Source organism: Gouania willdenowi, chromosome 12, assembly GCF_900634775.1.
Source record: "Gouania willdenowi chromosome 12, fGouWil2.1, whole genome shotgun sequence".
Lineage (NCBI taxonomy): Eukaryota > Metazoa > Chordata > Actinopteri > Blenniiformes > Gobiesocidae > Gouania > Gouania willdenowi.
In genome coordinates, this window is record NC_041055.1 from 10,541,191 (window position 1) to 10,560,953 (window position 19,763).

General features: G+C 38.1%; 1 long non-coding RNA gene across 2 annotated transcripts; it reads right to left on the reverse strand.

Moving 5' to 3' along the window:
• Nucleotides 1-1,369: 1,369 nt before the first annotated feature.
• On the reverse strand, nt 1,370-3,324 carry LOC114472809 (uncharacterized). Of its 2 annotated transcripts, none has more exons than XR_003675199.1 (4): nt 3,192-3,324; nt 2,377-2,442; nt 1,527-1,695; nt 1,370-1,436 (listed from the first exon to the last, which is right to left on the reverse strand). It is a non-coding gene; the product is annotated as an uncharacterized LOC114472809 (long non-coding RNA). The 2 variants fall into 2 exon arrangements; XR_003675200.1 differs by having other exon boundaries at nt 2,377-2,437; nt 3,192-3,316.
• Between the last annotated feature and the right edge of the window lie 16,439 nt (nt 3,325-19,763).

The window sequence follows — 19,763 nt, forward strand, 5'->3', positions numbered from 1 at the left end:
AATAACATACATGTAAATATGCAAGATTATAGCCAACAGCTAATTTCCATCTTTAACCCCTTCGACAGGTTGATGTCAGCAACATAAGATTAAAAAAAAATCAATAAAACAGTAACAAGTAAAACAGTTTGACTTAATGGCAAGTATGAGCAGGAGGAGTAATTACAGAGAGAAAAAATGCATCCTTAAAAACACAATAGGACAGAAAAAAAAAAAAAAAAAAACAAGAATAATGAAACAGTATAGTCAATCATGAAACATACAAGCTTAGGGTCAAGGAACCATACATATTTCACTAGTGTTAAATGCTAAAATTAGTTATCAATGTAAAGTGCTTTGAGTGTCTTTAAAAAAGCAATATATAAAATCCAATGAATTATAATCATCATTAATTATTTCCTTTACGCGGATCAGTCGTCCTGGTCCATTTGCAGCCCCAAAGCATGATGTTACCACCCCCATGCTTTACAGAAGGCATGGTGTTCTTTGGATGCAACTCTGCATTTTTTCTCCTCTAAACACAACAATAGAGTTTTTACCAAAAAGTTCTATTTTGGTTTCATCTGACCATATGACATTTGCCCAATCCTCTTCTGGTCATCCAAATGCTCTCTAGCAAACTTCAGACGGGCCCGGACACGTCTGGCACTGCAGGATTTAAATCCCTGTCGGCGTAGTGTGTTACTGATGGTAGCCTTTGTTACTTTGGTCCCAGCTCTCTGTAGGTCATTCACTAGGTCCCCCCGTGTGGTTCTGGGATTTTTGCTCACGGTTCTTGTGATCATTTTGACCCCACAGGGTGAGATCTTGCGTGGAGCCCCAGATCGAGGGAGATTATCAGTGGTCTTGTGTGTCTTCCATTTTCTAATAATTGCTCCCACAGTTGATTTCTTCACACCAAGCTGTTTACCTATTGCAGATTCAGTCTTCCCAGCCTGGTGCAGGACAACAATTTTGTTTCTGGTGTCCTCTGACAGCTCTTTGGTCTTGGCCATAGTAGAGTTTGGAGTGTGACTGTCTGAGGTTGTGGACAGGTGTCTTTTATACTGATAACGAGTTCAAACAGGTGCCATTAATACAGGTAGCGAGTGGAGGACAGAGGAGCCTCTTAAAGAAGAAGTTACAGGTCTGTGAGAGACAGAAATCTGGCTTGTTTGTAGGTGACCAAATATTTATTTTACAGAGGGATTTACCAATATATTTATTAAAAATCCTACAATGTGATTTTCTGGATTTTTTTTCTCATTTTGTCTCTCATAGTTGAGGTATATTTATGATGAAAATTACAGGTTTATCATCTTTTAAAGTGGGACAACTTGCACAATTGGTGGCTGACTAAATACTTTATTTGCCCCACTGTATATTTTTACCTGGCTGAGGATTGTTTCTCAACTATTCTTTAAGCTGTGATGCACATTCATCTAATATGTTACATTCTGTAAAACAGAACACAAGAATGTTGTGAGTCACCAAAATATGGATGTTTTGCTTCATCAAATAATTTTTAAGTTAAGTTTAATAATTACCTAGTATGAGAACCCTTGTAAGAGCGCCATCAACTGGTGTTTGAGGCTGTGTCTGTGCTGTGCTCCGCGACCTGCTGGTTGATCTTAGCCTCTTCCTGATGTACCGCAGCCTTTCCTCCAAGAATCCAGTGGCTGGTCGGTGGTTCAGGCCTGGGGTGTACCATATATCCTGCCAAGAAATCAAAATCTTTGATGAATAGAGATTAATCACATTTTTGATTTTGACAGCATGGGCTACAGTTAGAACAGGGTCTGTCTGTACGTCAGTTCCTGCTGCTTAGTGCGTAACACCGGGCAACAAACAGCAGAGAAGCAGTCAGAATAATCCATGTCAGTACAACTTATATTTAACTTTTAACTGTATCTTAGTCATTATTTTAAATAAAATTTTTATTTTAGACATACATTTTTGCTTAAGCACGAGTTTTTTTATTATTAGTATTTTTGTTTCCTCACAGGAGTTAAAATTTTCTAAAAAAAAAAAAAAAAAAAAAAGACTAATATTTCTTTAAAAAAATTACACTTTAAAAAATTGATGTGGAAAACAAGAAATTTGGGGGGGAAAAAAAAATGCATTTAAATGTATATATATATATATATTTTTTTTTTTTTTTTTTTTTTAAATCGTAAATTGAATTGCAATATCTGTCAGAAAAATCACAATTAGGTTTTTTGTCAAAATTGTGCAGCCCTTCATGGAAGCTATTGAAAAAAAGAGGAACTTACATTTCGTAAGTATTTATACAAAAAAAAAAAAGGAATGCAGTAAACTCCATGACTATCCAAATTAACAACTATGAGTAGCAATGCGGACTTCACATTTGTGGATGGAGAAAAAAATATTTCTTACCTTTAACTCTTTCTACAAGATCTGCCAGCTGCCACTCTGTCAAAGTGTTGAAAGCCATCCACTGATCTTAAACAAACAAAAAGATATTAAGCAAAAATAAAACATCTATTGTATTACATTTCCAGATATCACAATGCCAACAGCAATGCAGACAAGCAGCAGGATGTAATCCAATGTGAAGATAACAAGCTTGTTTGTGGGTGAACACAGCCATTTTATTTAGCATCACAAAATATAGAGAAACCTCCCTCTTTCAATATGTAATAAAATGCATACATGTAAATTGAGCTAACTTTATATCACTATAACAATTACTATGTTTTTACTTCACAAAAATATTATTGGCTGATGCAGTGTGATGTAAACATCATAAACAACCTCCGGTCCGTGGACAGACGTTCTGTTTGTTCTCCTTGACTAGTTATTTTAGGAATGCAATAAAACTGTCTTATTTTCCCCTGGCTTCGCTCTGTTTGAGCAACCCCACACAAAGCATGTATGTGACATGACACACGGCTAGCAAACTAATTAGCCTGCTAGCAAAACAAAAGAAAAAAAACACTAGTCTGCTCGTTAGCTGGCGAACTCAAAATAAACATGTCCATACGTCCATGGGCATTATGAACTAACTTAGTTTCATTATTTCAGTCGATAAACGGCGGAGACCAAACAGAAAAGCTGTATCCGTGTGTGCTTCCACGATAGCGGCTAAATGGTTAGCCAAACCAAGCAACTAGCCTCGACTACATAAAGATACTACCCTACTCGGTAATGTAACACATACAATCTGAATTAGATATGTAGTGTGCACAAACCTTTTATTGTTGATTTGCCTCGCCACAGGGATGATGAGTCAGGTTCTCACAATGCTAATATGTGTGAGCTCTCGGTGCACGAAGCCTGGCGTGTGTAGAGGACCATAGACATTATCATACGTAGTCGCCGCATCGACTGCTGCCGCCCCTTCGGCGGTGCGTCAACACGGCGGCCATTTTGGACCGGTGGCAATCGCTCCTACAGTGCATTACATCGATACACCTTTTCGCGGTGACATCATCATCCGGGACATTTGCCTTAGCAACGCCCTTTGCCATTTTAAGAGGGGTTTACGTTTGCCTGACAACTGATATTTACACTATTTACCGCGGACAACACAAAGGTTTTACTCAATGTTGATATATATATATATATATATATATATATATATATATATATATATATATATATATATATATATATTTAAGGTAGGCTTATGTAAGTGTTTTTGTGTCTATAGAGGCCTGTGTCATCATGATAATTGGCTCATTACACGATGTGGCTATGCTAGCCTAGCGCCGCTAATAATATAATAATAATACAGCCTAAATTAAAACATAAATGGGCATATGAAGCACATTTGTTTATTTAATATACTTACAGTTCATATACAAGTCAACGAATTAATATTTACTGTTATTTCACGTTGCTTGTCTTCAAGTTAGACATACTAGCCATAAACGTTTCAGTCATTACTGAATAAATTACAATTTAAATGTCGGCTAATTTATAATCAATGTCATAAAATCAGTCAGAAAGAAATTAGATCCCCAAAATACACAACCTACCATTAATGTAATGTCTACTGCAAATATGTGACCACTTTGATTTTGGGCTCCATGTAGTTCCATCTACTTTTGTTCGCCTCAGTGATTGGATGCATAATTTCCATTTCTGGCCTGTTCTGTCGGTATTCTGTAAAAGAATATCTTTTCCTTCAGCCAGGCGTGCTTATGACAGCCAAATACTACGCAGGATTTGGGCATTATACGATAAATATCAGCCAGACTGCAAAATCAGCGGTAAATAGCGGTTATCAGGCAAATGATTACCACTCTTAAAATGGCGGCGCATGTTGCTAAGTCAAGTGCTGACGTCAGGTGTATAGAAGGTTTTCACAGCGCGTCATCAACCCGGAAGTCACAATTTTGGAGGTAAGCAGACGGTTTATAAACAGCACACAACCGAGCAAATCCCGAATTTTGAGAGGAGATGGTGAACTGGTGTTTGCATATACACCAATAACAACTGGTGCAACAACAGTGAGCTAGTCTCATGTCACTGCTCTCCTGATGTAGAATTACTGGCTATAAAATGTTGACATTGTTCTTCCTGATCTGTTAGAACTTTTGGCGGTCTATAAAACGCCACGTTTTTCACGGTCTGACCAATTAGTACAGCCAAAAACACGGCAATAGTTCACCATTTCCTCTCAAAATTCGGGATTTAGTCGTTTGTGTGTAATTTGTAAACATGACGCGCCGTGAAAACCCTCTATACAGTAGTTCTGTGTGGATAGAAAATCTTTCAAAAATGTACAAAATGACAACAAAAATAAAATGGCCCAGGAATACCACAAAAAATTACAGAAAAATGCAATAAATTACACAAATACACATAAGGATTCCAAAATTGACAATTAAAACACACAGAAAAACTCAAAAACACATTAAAAAAAAAAAAAAAAATTATTATTTTTTTGTTAAATACACAAAAAAAGGCACAAAAGGGCTCCATGAACACATTAAATTACAATAAAACACACATAATGACTAACAAGAAATAGACAAAATTATATTAAAATACACAAAAGGACTCCAAAAACACACAAAAAAGCACACACTGCTGTTTCTTGTGTTAATGCTCAGATTGGTCATTATTTTAATGCTGACATGAATGTTGATCATGTGACCCTTAGATGAGATGCTATACACTCACAGTTTTGTGGCCACGCTGTGATAAAAGCTGCTCTTCTCTGTGTTAGATCTTATTCATTCTCACTAAGGAGGAAACATTTTCCCACAGATTGGTTAGGTCAAACACTTGTATAATAATAATAATGAGTCATAAAGTGTGAGCAGTAGCCCACTGGACCCCTGTTGAGTTTGCTCGCTGCTTTCAAATAGATCCCAAGATGTCTACTATTTAATAATTAGTTCACTAACCAATATTCACTATGAAAAATTAAATGCTAATTCAAGAAATATCAGCTTTTGTGCAATCTGTATAACAAAACATAAACTGAAAAAGTGTAAATTATTCAATGAATTAACAACTTTTTTAATGTAACACAGATGAGGCTTTAATAATCAAAGGTAAAACAAGTAACAAAATGAATCAACTGTAAAAACAAACTACCCAACTTTCTGAAAGAACTAACTCACAAAACTCTACATACACTTTAAACTTCTTCTATACCTAAACATATGTAGCTAAAAAAAACAATGTACAACTTATCAGAAAATATTGCTTAGGGCAGTGTGACCAGAACTAACCAGGAGAGATTATATAATCACAAATCAATCACATTTCTCCTGAGTGCATTCTCAGTTTTGAAGCTGCACTGAGTGATGCTTTCTCACCACCCACACATTCAGATGTAATTTTTACCTGAACCTTCTTCTTTGAACAAATCTGTTGAAATGAACTAATCTGTGTTTTGGAAGCTTTACATCCCATTACAGCATTTTTACTTGAGTCAGACATCTTTCTATTTTTCCTGGTGGAGTCACAGTCAGCTTCAGTTTCAGTCTCTGACAGAGGTTTCTGCCAACATTCTTCATCATCATCATCATCATCATCATCCTCAGTACTACCCTCAGTCTATGACGAGTCTGTTTCCGTTCCATCAGGACCTTGTAGTTTTAAACTGCTTGGATCTGGGTTCTGAGCTGCTTCTGGTTCTTTGCTGTGAATTCCCACAATTTGTCTTTTTATTAATTCATTCAAACTCCAGGTTGAAGGTTCCTCCTTCATGTTCATTTCTGTTAGTTGTCTCCAGTGTAGCTGGGAGGCCTGAAGCTTCTCCTCTTCATCTTCACATTTAACAGGACAAGCAGCACTGTTTGTCTCCTGCTGCACACAAAGCTGGTTTTTCTCCTGACCTTCACTGAGCATCTCTGGTTCCTCCTTTATGTGGAGACGCTCTGGGAGCAGCTGCTCCACATTCTTCTTCTCACTGAAAACACAATCAGTGACTGATGGTTGCTGGAGCTGTAATCTGTGCAGATAAAGTTTGGGCATGAAGGCAGCCAGCACAAGTTTTTCACTTTGATCCATATTTGGAACAGATTGGGAACCTGAAGGTAGACATAAAACACAATATTACAAGAAAACTCACAAAATGTTTCTACTCATTTGACTTTAAAGGTCCTATATCATGCAAATAAACTTTTATGCGTTTTTTTAACCTAGTTACAATGTTAATTCCTTATCATAAACACTCCCAAAGTATTATTGGAGTTCCTTCCTGCATCTCTGAGATATCCTCATTAATCCTGCTATGAGTGGCTACTCTGCCCTCTTCTGAAAAACGAGCGGCTCAAATGCTGTTGACGTCCCTGTCCCCTCCGGGAAGTGCCTCCTGTTGATGCCGCACCTCCACAGTGAACATACACGGCCATTCTCTCTGGTGCTAGACTAGAGTAATGCGAGCGGCCGAAAAGCATCTGTTTGGATGGTCATTGCCGTTTCTTATCAAGTCTGCACAGGGAAAAGAAACGGACTTTGTTTCTGTACCCAACGATATTGTCTGATAACCGAAAACGTGTGTCCTCGGAATTTGTTCAAACTTCTGAAAGAAGACTCTACTCGCCAAAAGTGGTTGAAATTTTTTTCTCGTCTCTGGGAGCACGCGACACACCATCCAGCATCCGTTAGTCTGTGACAGTCACTTTATAGAAGACTGCTTGGTGAACCTTGGCCACTTCCAAAGTGGATTGTCCAGTCTTTAACCGGACTTTTTATAAAAAAAAGTCATGTTATTAATTTCTTAAATAAATGAATGTATTTTACTTAAAAAAAAAAAAAAACTGTTGCCAAAGAGAAACATTAAAAATTTTTTTTATTATTTATTATTTATTATTATTATTTTTTTTTTTTTCATAAAAAATTAGAGAATAGATTGTTTTACAGTGAGGGTGAGATGTGAAGTTGTAGAATATATTGTGCTTATTATGTTGTGTAATCAAGCCAGTATAGTGACAAGTGTGGAGCTTAGCTATAATGGTGGTGGCTGTGAACAGGGAGAATGAGTGAGTGGTAGTACCTAAAGCAGGTATTTGGGATTAACGTGTCTAAAGTTAAGCCGAGTATGAGTTTTATCCCACATCTTAAGGCGTGCCAGTGTATCGTATACCAGTATATGTACAAAAAACTGCTACTGCAAACCCAGGAGCAGCCCAGGGCCCGCAGATGCAGCCAGGCCAGCAGAAAGAGTGGGGGCCAGGGAGCCCCAGGCCAGCCCCCCAGACGCCCCCAAGATCCCAGGCTGAGATGTCTACTAGTTAATAATTAGTTCACCAACCAATATTCACTATGAAAAGTTAACTGCAGATTCAAGAAATATCTGCCTTTGTGCAATCTGAAAAAAAATCATAATAACTGCAGAAGTGTAAATAATTTAATAAAGAAGAAACGTTTTTAATGTAACACAGATGAGGCTTTAATATTCAAAGGTAAACAATTATCACAAAATGTTTACAGTTATACTTACAGTATAGAAGGTAAACAATTACACAAAATAAATAAATTGTAAAAACAAACTGCCCAACTCTAAAACATCTGCCAAAATCTGTTATGTTAACTTACTGCAAGAACTAACTTACAAAACTCTAACTACACTTCAACTATATCTAAACATATTTGGCTAAAAAAACAATGTACAACTAATAAGAAAATATTTACTACACACATTACATTTGAAAATCTTTTCTTATGTGTGGTCTCTCTCAGGTCCCTGGTGCAGCAATGTCAATACGAATAGGATTATTTATTATATAAACTATATACTATACTAAATATTATTTATAGTTTATTTATTTAAGACCTATCTACCTACCTCAACATCCAAAGCGTCTCTTGCGTGTGTTCGCCGCTTCCGGGTAGCGCAAGATAGACTTTCTCATTGGTCGAGCAGAGTCACGTGAGTATACGCAACCCGCACGTAAGACCAAAGTACAACCAGCAGTGTTGCAGATATACTTTACGTTTTAAAATCTAAACACACACAAAACCCCTCAAATTTCTTGGTGGAAAACAGCCCAATCTGGCCCTCGTTTCTGCAGCCTGCCAATTCAAACAGACGCAGTGGTATTTGTTTTGTTCTTCACCAGCCAAAATGCCTTGTAATGCTACAATGTTACCCGCCAAAGTTAATTTTTACCCGCATTTGGTGGGTTGGCGAGTGTTAATTTAAAGCCCTGATAGCAACCATTATCAAAATGTAATTCTAGGGGGAAAAATGTCTCTGGGGTCACCAAAAATTTGTGGTTTCAAAATATGGGTTACAACCCCATAAAGGTTGGGAACCACTGCTTCATCCATATTAGACAAAAGCAAATATGTTGCTTTAAAAAAAAAAAAAAAAAAACCATTATTTAAAGGGGACATATCATGCTAAATCCACTGTTTTAGCCCTTAAATGCATTTTGTTGTATATTTAGAGTGTTTAGAAGTACAGAAAAGTTCAAATTAGTCTCTTCAGGTGCTCCGTTGATATCTTTATATTCTGTTTTGGTCATATTTTTCAATCTGTTTCGATTTTTCAATTCTCTATTACGTTTTTTTAACAATAACGTCACAGTATTTGCAGCGGAACTGCCAAATTAGGACATCGACTCCAGGCCCAACACTTCGAGTAATCCGCCATTTTTATTTCTCGCTTATATTTTGTAGTCCAAGCTCAAGGATGCCGAAGTTACGAGAGGATAAGTCAAAATGTTCGGTTGTTGGATGTAGTAACCCACACGCTTCATTACAACGTCTCCCAGCATCAGAACCTTTTCAAAGTGCCTGGTTGAGTTTTATTTTTCACGGAAATGTACCCACATCTGTGGGTAAGGTCATTTTTGTGCGCGCGAAGCACTTCAAGGATGACTGCTTCGCCAGTATATAAGCTGTAAATAACGCTAAAAAGTGTGATGATAAGACGTCCCTGTCATTGTTTTGTTTGCATTAGCAGTTGCACCGTCTTCATATGTTAGCGCTGTGTGCTCGTTTTAGAGCCTTGATGATATGGCCTACGTGATTTAATTTAAGTCTAAAGTTTTCATTAGTCATTTCATTTTTCCGTTTTTGTCTCCGAAAAGACTGTATTAAAATGCATTTTGTGACGTTAGCTTGGCGCTAGCGTTAGCTCGGCGCTTGTGTTAGCTCACTTGTTAAGATGTTGTTCTGCAGGTTCATCTTCATTTTCATCTCGCTTTTCCGGGTCCGACTCTGGCTCGAACATGTAAGGCTGGATGGACAAGTCTTCCGTTGTTGACATTTTGTAAATAACGTGTTAATAAAAAGTTTCTGCGCCGCTACATAATTGTATCTCCTCTATCAAACTACAAAAATGGCCGAACAGGGTGGAGTTGAACTGAGTGTCACCTCTGCAACCTGGAGAGGGGACGGGGTATGAAGTGTCTCATTTGCATTTAAAGAGACCGCACCAAAACGAGTGGCTCTCAGAAGCACATCAGAAAAGGGGTAGAAAAGGTGCCTGTGGAGCTATAATAATGAGGAATTCAGACCCAAGCATTGCAGTTCCGCTTTATATAGACCACAACTGTGGTTTAATGTGCCTTAACATATGGGGGTAGATCCATTCTAAATTAAAGCGCACCAGTCCATCGAACACATACCCTGCGCCTGCGATCTAACCAACATCTGACACTACATCTACATTTTTCATAGACTTAGAATGGGTACTTGGGCACAATGCACAAGTCACATCCGCATGTGTGTTTGATGTGCCTTAAAGCAGAACTAAGTTTTTCACCTTAATAAATTCTTCTGTATCCCTCTGAGGGTAATACAAGTGTTTAAGGGGTGATCGGGGGTCTTTTATCCCTCCCTGCTGTCTCTGGCCAGAAAACAGCACTTGCAACTTTCCCTGCCTCTGACCCATTGGCAGTCTCGCAGCTCTGTTCTTGCGACAACACGTACTAAACTTACCTAATTATAGTAGTTAAGTGTTGTGGCAGGTGTGGCATGAATGAAGCAACAGTGGTCAGGCGCTCCTCACTCTTAGCACCGTCTGCGTGACATGTAAGCACTTTGAAAAAAATTGCTCAGCGCTTAGGCGTGTACGCGCGTGCAGGTCCGTAAGCTTGTGTGAGCGTTGAGTATGGGGGCTGGATCCATAGAATATAATGGATTTAAGAAGCACGCCTGACTACTGTAGCTTCAGGCAGGTACACGTGCAATGGACTGGTGCGCATTAATTTAGAATGGATTCACACCCCCCATACACATACACGCACCCACACACACACACCTCAAAACACGCCCTCACTAAACATAAGGTATTTATAATAAAAACATACTAAATGAGTAAAATAAAACAAAAAACTAAACAATATTTATACATAAAGTACACAAAATGACACAGAAATGCACAAAAATGAACAAAAAGGCTCCAAAAACACACAAAATGACTCCAAAAAACATACATTACAGAAAAATACGCCAAACAACAACAAAAATATGAAAATACCATTCACAGTAATCATGACATAATATAATGCTTTTTCAATTAATACCTAATAAATCTAAACCCAGGCTTTCAAAATAAAGGGAAAAACGTTTGATGTGTAATCACCCCCCTACTCACCAGAGACCATCGCATACATTTTTAGGGACATTTCAGTGAAGGCCTGGGTCTCCTATCTTGCAAAATGCATAGCAATAACAAAGCAGAACATCATAAAATTATTTTGGTATATTAGTACTGATATAAAATAGTGATGTGAATATGGTTGAGAGAAATAAAAGTCAACCGATCCCGTTTGACCATATATAAGTATAAGTATAAGTATAAGTAGCCCAGTTAAATAAAAAGTATTTGCATGAAATAACCCACCAACATAATTTGTTAATAATGGTTAATAGCATAATTAGCATGCTTGGAGGAAAAGTGATGGTGGGTGTAAAACCACAACGTTTTTTTTTTGCAAATAATAAGGCATACAGCCTTTGAGCGGAAAAAGGAAAGACTATCGCAGTACAATGAAAATGTTGTCGTCATCCAGGGATTCCACGTTCAATCTGAAGAAACATCTAAAGATAAATTTGCCGAAACACACAGAAACACAACAGGATAAAGTGAAGCTTTGTTAGCTTGCTAGTACGACGAATTGGACAATTTTTTCTTTGATTGAAAATACGGTATTTATTTTTTTGTTTAATCAAAAATTATATAATTTTTTGATTGAATAATAAAGACACATACCTCCATACAAAAGTAATGTAAAAAAATCACATACGTTTTTTAAACATGGTTTGTTACTAAATGTTGCAAAAAGTTGCTCTTTATTTTAGCATGTGCAACTTTACAATTGGCGCCCCATATTCTTAGTACCATTCCTAGCCTCACATCCTCCACCACCGTGAGTGGTCGACTATCCACTGCAAATTTATACAGTGACTTTGTTCATTTGTCAGTCATGGTCATTTTGGCTCTGAACCCTGTCATTTTGTCAAGTGTGGATTGGAGACACGTCGTGCTCGGAGCATGTAGCAGCGAGCACTGTCCGAGAGTCCGCGCTAACTGCTCCGTGTTCATACTAAATCTCTCTCATTCATTGCAATGAAAGCACACTTACTTCATTAAAGAGTCATACAAATAAAAACAATTAAGAAGCAGTGCAGCTATTAATAAAAGCATGGACACACGTGCAGTGTAATATATCAGTTATTTGTGGTCAACTCTTTAAATCAACAGGTTACTTGATTTTCAGCTTTCTCTTGTGGCTGTTACAAGTGAAGTGAAAATAAGAAGACAGTTCCAGTCAGAACACATTAGGCCAGTGTGAAGATGTCTTTCCACTCCCAGTCACCCTCAGGGTAGACTTTAAAGTTCTGCTGCTGGTGTATGAATCTCTGAATGGGTTTAGTTCAGAAACCATCAGTGAGATGTTAGTCGGGTATGTGATCACCAATGTGACAATGTTTAAACCTAAGTTGCTTCCACTCTGAATACTCTTAGTCATCCAGGTAAATTCCATTATAAGTGTATATGAATAATAGGTGGAGAACTTTGTCAGATCAATAATTATAGTTGCTGTTTGGGAAGTAGGTGTGTTTGTATGTAGCAACTATTATGTAACAACTGCTTTAATTATTTAAAAAAAACATCCTTACATTGAGGATGTGACCTATTTCGACTTCAGTGATTTTAGTTACTGTTTCCCTTTATAACAAGCACACTGTTTATGATTAAAATTGCTACTAGTTTGGTTCCTATTACAACACACATTCTTAATTCAAGCGAATATAACACATAGAATGACATGTATGCTGATATATGCATAATTTCTGACTTTCTTCAAGATCCAACTTGCTCAGGAGTTATTAGTTATTCTGTCGACTTTTACCTATACTAGTGCATATCATTTCTGATTAGCACCTGAAGTACGTGTTACTTTTTGTTTTGTTTGAGCAGCCAATATTGTTGCATCAGAATGACAGTTTGGCTGATTGGGTGAAAAGTAGCATTGATTGTAGTCTATTAAATTGGACATTTCTAATATACTCATTCATGCGGTAAGAATTATCTGTTCAATCTGAATATGATATTAGCTTCAAAAAGCAATGAGCTTTTTCTCAAATCAAACTACATTTTCATCAAGATTTATTTATTTATTTATTTATTTTTACAAATTTTACAAAAAATAAGAGCCATCTTTGGACAGTCACTAAAGTTATTCTCATTGGGGCTTTTTTTAGTTTTTCAGAAACGTTCACTTTAACTCAAGTATGTGTTTGGTACTTTTCAACTTAACTCAGTGGTATACTTTTTCTTTACATACATAGAAATAGAAATATGGCAACAACACATTGAAATTGTCTGTATGCTTTTAATGAAATCAGCATTCAATTTTCAATCTTTGATTTGTTTTTTTCGGCAAGCATGGTGTCTGGAAATAAGGGTAGTGCTTACTCAGACAGAATAAAAGTATATTTTATTTGAATACTTCTAAAATGACTCAGTGGCCTCAAGCTCTCTGGTTTTTCATTAGTTGGTACTGTGGAATAAGGAACTTCCAAGAATCGTTCCAAACTGAGAGTGACTTGACTTTCTGCCTTTTTAAACCATTTGATGACACCAATAACTTCCATGATTCTACCCATTCTTCAAAGAACTTGTCTTCATTGCTATCCTCACATATAAACCTTTTTTCTGAATTGGGTTTTTTCTTTGGTTGGGTTTTGCCCAAGAGGTGGCTTCCAGCATACTTTCTCTCTGTTTGTTTCTCATTCAGAGTAGGTGAGTATAAATGCTCTCTATTTTTGGTCATTTTTGGTATAATCACTCTTGTATCACTGGGTTTACTTGTTCGGGATCGGGAACAAGGTAAAAAGCAACAGGAGTTCACCCAAAGCCTGAAAGTAGCTGGGTTGTTACTGAAATTGAGTGTGACATTGAATTGTGTTTTCTTTACTTTTGCCCACATGATTGAATAGTGAGCAGTGTTAGGACAGGATGATGTAACCCATTGCTGCTCCATATAAGGCATGGGGTTAGCCAGCCTGAAGGATCTTCCCCACTTAGAATCATTCTCCTTTTCACCAATGCTGCAGCTCATATTTTGGCCAGTGACACATGAAAATCCAGAATTATTCTGTTGGTGGAGAAGGAGTGACCTTGCACTCCAAGAGCGGTGCCACTCTTTCTCAGGGTATCTTTCCCTGAACGTCTGTTGCTCAAATGACCGGCTCATTCTGGCCTTAGCACTTTGCATGGGCAATCTCTCTTGTGTAGGTTGGATAACCATTTGTTCATTAATCCAGTTTTCTGTCATTTCCAGCTCGCTCCAGTGCTCTGTGCGATAGATAGAGTACCTCCAGGCTTCCCTCCACTGGATAAAAGCAGGATTGTCATGGTGAAACTGCGTTTCTGAGACCATCCACGCTGGCTGCCAGTCAGTAGCAGACCTCATGTCATACCTATTTGGTATTTCAAAATTCCGGCGAGTCATTCTCAACATTCCTTGTCTCATTTGTTCGGCCGGTTGCTGAGACTGTGATCCAGGCTGCCGCCTAGAGAACCTCCACGACTGTTCCCAACCTGGTTCTCCTGAAGGCCCGTTCTTTGGACGTTCCACTGGTTCAAAATGCCCCTGATCTCTTGCCCTGTTAACACGGATTTGGGCAATGGTGGGCCATTCCTGGTGCCACATGTCGGGCACCTGACAATGGGAGTGTCTGGGGGATTTCCATGAGTCTTTCCACTCTGAGGCAGCAGACCTCATATTGTGACGTTCTTCTGAGCTTCTGAAATGCTCCAAAGTGTTGGGTCTTATTCTTCGTCTTTCCGACCTCATTTGATGTTTTATTATCTTCCAGGAGTCATTCCAGTCTGGTGATGGCATTCTTTTGTCAAGGTATTTCAGTAAAAATAGTTTAGATTGACTGAATTCCCTTTTGAGCTGATATAATATGTTATGCTTGAGAACTTCATAGCGCAGATCTGCTGCCTCTGATTTTTGGTAGTTCTTTTCTACTTTCTTAGCACTGATATTAATCTCCATACTGGGCGATGATACCTTTAGGACTTTCTCAATTTCCTCACTTGGTTTTGAATTGTTTTTGGCCACCTGCCATGACATCTTCCACTCAGAGAGATAATTTAATTCACTGCCAAGCTGACTATACAGACCTTTGTACCTGGGCTCACATGCCAGAGGCTCATAATTATGGTAAAATAAGTCACTTTTAACATGGTTGGTACTGTGCTTCAGAGAAAAATCCATGTTTTTGTGGTTGTTGAGAGCCCCCATGGCTGCACTCCATGAATTGGTCCACTCGGGACTGGGAGTCGGGCTTTTGTTGCAACTCTGTTGGTTTGAAAACTTCCAACTTTCTTCCCATTTTGACATAATTTCTCTTTTCTTATTTTGTTGGATGATAGTGGAATCATTAGTCAAACTATCAACTGGAAAAGTGCAATGCACTTCAAATGGTTTAGTGGCTTTCCATGACTCCCTCCATTCTGATGAAGATAAAGCTTCATTACGGTGTTGAGACTCTGCTAATGAGATGTTGAGCCCAAATTGTGGGTCATTTTCTTCCCTTTGAGATGTTTGCTTGTGTTGTTTGTCATATTTTTTCCACGACATCTTCCACATTTCACTGAGAGGACTCGAGGCCAGCTGTTGTGACTCCACCATCTTGTCATCAGGTTTTCTATATATCTTAAGACTGTTAGGATTACCCTTGCTCGGCCCATTTGGCCAAGGTTTACCTGCCTCAGTGAATGGCTGCTGGACAGCAAACAACCAGTTCTGACCCCACCCAAGTGTGGAGCCCTCTGCCTGTAATGGCAAGCATTTATTATACTTCCATGACTTTCCCCACATCATGGATGATGGTTGACCTTGGTTGATAAACATCAGTGACTGCAGCATGGCAACTTTATTGTCTTTTGGCTTCTTGTTCTTTGAAGCGGGAGTAGTGAAGCTTTTGCTCTGGTATCCCGGTCTGCCTACTGGACCAGAACCCAGAGGACGAGAAGGAGCATTGGCAACCAGTGGTTCCTTGTTCCTCCAGATATCTTCTGTCTTAATCTCTACCCGTTTACGGGGTCTTGTCTCAGCTCTTTTGTATCCACCTTGCCTGGAAGATAAACGACCTTCCCAGTCCAGATTAATGCTGTGAAAACATGTGAACAAAAATCTGTCAGAACCAACATTAATAATGGTAACATAAACTGGATATTATCTATGATCATTTATTTGTACTTGCCAGGAAACTAATTGAGAAAATGCATCATTGAAACATTTACAAAGGGCCTGGAACATAGTTAGCATTAAGTGAAAAACGTTCTTATGGGATTTAATTAATAACCATCACCGAGTCTAACACTCTTTTGGCACCAGTGCATTCTATACAATAAGGCTTTTCATTTTATAACTAGGTATGGAGTAAGGCAATGCTGAGGCTGAGCTAATGTTACAGAAACATTGGTGCTATTTTTAGTGTCAAACAATGCATTTTTAGTTTCAGATCTCAACACAGTTTAAGGTAAAAAAAAAAAAAAAAAGGTATGGGTATCATTGTGTTAAACATATATGCTACGTCTTTCCTAAAAGTTCAAAAACTGGAACAAACTTTCATCAAAGAAATAAACAAATTATATATGTATTGCATAAAAGTTAGAGAAAAGTCCAATTAATGGAATTTAAGCTGCCAACACATTAGGATTCAGTGACGTGCAGTCAGGGTAGGCAAGGTAGGCAGTGCCTACCCAAGGGTGAATTGATATTTTGATTATTTGTTTGAATTATAATGTAATTATAAATTATTAATTTTTCCAAATCCAATAGCCTACAGTACCTATAAGTTTGAAAGTGTCCACATTTCGTGCGTTTCATAGCCCAAATTACTAAACATCGCTATTTCCTGGAACGGCTGCACAGTCTCACTCCACTGTAAGGCAGGAGGAGGCCACGCCCCCTTCCAAAAGCACACGGCTGCTCTGCCTCTGTTTCCATAGCGTGTTTTTATGTGTTTGCGCATGCGCAGTCAGTTCCCCCAGATGACAACCTTTTACGTCCAAAGGCAGCTCTCTAGGCTGCCTTTGGACGTAACCGCGCTATGGTAAATGCTATACGTAAGTTCACAGTGCATTAGTGAATTCATCCATGTGACCGCTGCTGCTATGTTCTCTCTCGCTCTAGCGAGTGGACGGGATAACACTACAGGCAGGATGACAGAGCTAGAGACGATAGAGAAACTTTTTTTTGAGGAAAAACGACAGCTTTTAAAAGATGGAGACCAACACCTGAGCTACCAGACCTTCAGCAAAGGTAAGGTCAGAAAATGTTTCATACTTTTCACAGTGAATGGTACAAAAGGAAGGATTGGCTTTGTGGATGTGTCTCACTGAGGCTGTTCCGAGTTGTTGTTTTTGTCATTTTCTCTGTATTTCCAACACAAACAACAGATGTGCTGCCGTTTCATGAGATATATCTTGTTGGGAGAGTATGGAGGCTATATTAAATTATTGTTTCTTTAATGGTGTTTTATGGTGTTGATTTTGTTAGATGGCTAAATGCTTGTTCATGTGGATCTTGTTGGGTTTTTTCTTTCTTAATATGAATTTTATATTTTGATAAGCGCATTGAGATGACTTTGTTGAAAATTGCTTTATACAAATAAAGTTGATTTGAATTGAATTAACACTTGCCAGCAAAAACATATGAAATTGTCATTGGTGGTCTCGATTTGCAACGTGCCTACCCAACCCTAGTGCTCACGGCAAGTCACTGATAGGGTTATAGTCTTTTTAAACAATTACCATTAATTCAGTCGATATACCTGCATATGTGAGGTCTGCAGTGATCACTTTAAATAGTCGGTCCAATAAGAAAAAACTAAAAAAATTGCAAAAACTGGCTTGTAGGGTCAGATCAAAAAGATGAAAAACTGTAGGCCACACATGTGCAAGAAATGACTCACAGAAATATACAGAACAACTAGAAAACAGAAAATAACTACAAGATGACTACAAAAATACATAAAATGACTCCAAAAATCCACAAAATGACAGAGAAATACACGCAATGACAGAGAAATACACACAATGACAGAGAAATACACAAAATGACTACAAAAATATACAAAATAACAAAAATACACAAGAAGACAAAAATGAAGTTTACAAAAATTACAGAAAAATACACAACAAATCAAAAACCACAATATACAAACCCTTTGTTTTTTTCTGTATTAATGCTCAGATTGGTCATGATTCTAAATGCTGACATGAATGTTGTTAATGTTGCCCTCTGATTAGATACAATCACATTTTTGTTGCCCTTGCTGTGATAAAAGTTGCCCATTGCTGCTGTAGGTCAATGCTGTACCTGCTTGTGTTAGAACACAGTGCATTGCACTTTGAGTAGATGTAAGAAACACTTAAGGCAGTAACTTGTAATGTTATAAAGGGCTGATAAGTCTTACATGAGCAAATTTTTACTTGCGTGCCTGCAGAGTTGATGAAGGTTTGATAGAGTGTTGGCACAAAGATCTCCAAGTTAATGGTTTCATGAGCACCTGTTTAAGGTCTCATGGTGCAGGACGGAATTGTGGAACTGACATGTGAATCAATTTAGATTCATAAAGAGAATTGTAATTGTGAATAGCTTGAAGAAAACCTCACAAAGTCTAAAAAGCCAGATCACAAGTTTTACCAAAAATAGGTCTGAGCCAACAATAAATTGGAGCTTTGTAGAATTATTTTTAAAATGTAATTAATGGGTACTTTTATTTAAGCAATAAAAATAATAGCTGTCAAGCTCGTTTAATCATAGTTTGATATGCAGGTGGTGAAAATACATTACATTTGTTTAGGAACAGCTGCTATCTACCTAATGAGAAAAGTATTGATGGTGAAACTGACACAGGTGAAAATGCAGGTTTTGTTGGCAGTCCTTACGCGGGTAGGGCGCTCTTCTCCAGCCTTTCTCTCTCCTGCTGCATCTTGAACTTATACTCCCGCCCTCTGATCTCCCACACATTCTTCATGATGAAGGCATCGCAGCCAACCACCTCGGGGTTCTTCTCACTTGACATCATCAATTGGCCTCCCAATTCCTGCATGAAGAGGAAAAAAAATACTTGTCAAAGTTCTCTACTTCTGAAGGCAGATAAATTATGTGGTGCTTCCAAGCTGCCGTACCTTATAGTGATGAGTGGAACTTTTGCATGGAAGCTGCAGACTAGTCTGCGCCTATATACTGTCAGAGGACAGTCATTAACCTGCTGTTGAGGGGAGGGTCATTCCAAAGATAGCACTCCTCATTCCACACACATACACATACACACTAAGAATAGCATGGCTATCTATGCTACATACTGTATACATCCAACCACAAGTACCACAAATACTTTATGTTCTTCAACTTAGATGAAGATGTATTGTTACACTAGAAACACCACAAACAAAGGGACTGGTTTGCTCTCCTGACTTTCTAGAGTTGCATGTTTTCTCTCAGTGCGCATCGTCTCATTTAGAGACAGCGGAACTTATCAAAGAGCTGCTATTGGTGTAGTGGTTGGTAACACTGCCTCGGAGCTAGAAAGTTATAGTTTCTCGCTTAAATATTATTAGACTAATCAATCAAGGTTTCTATGTTTGCCCAAAGCAAAGATTGTTTTTGAAGTTTCTCTCCTTTTTGTGATGGACTGAATAAGTGCAAGTGTCTGTGGTTTCCATATGATGGGTTGCTGTCTTGTTAGGGGCCAGGCAGCAGAACCTGCATGCTCTTCTTTCTTTCTTTCTTTCTTTCTTTCTTTCTTTCTTTCTTTCTTTCTTTCTTTCTCCAAGAAGTCCTACATCCTACTTCCCATGCTTCCTCAGC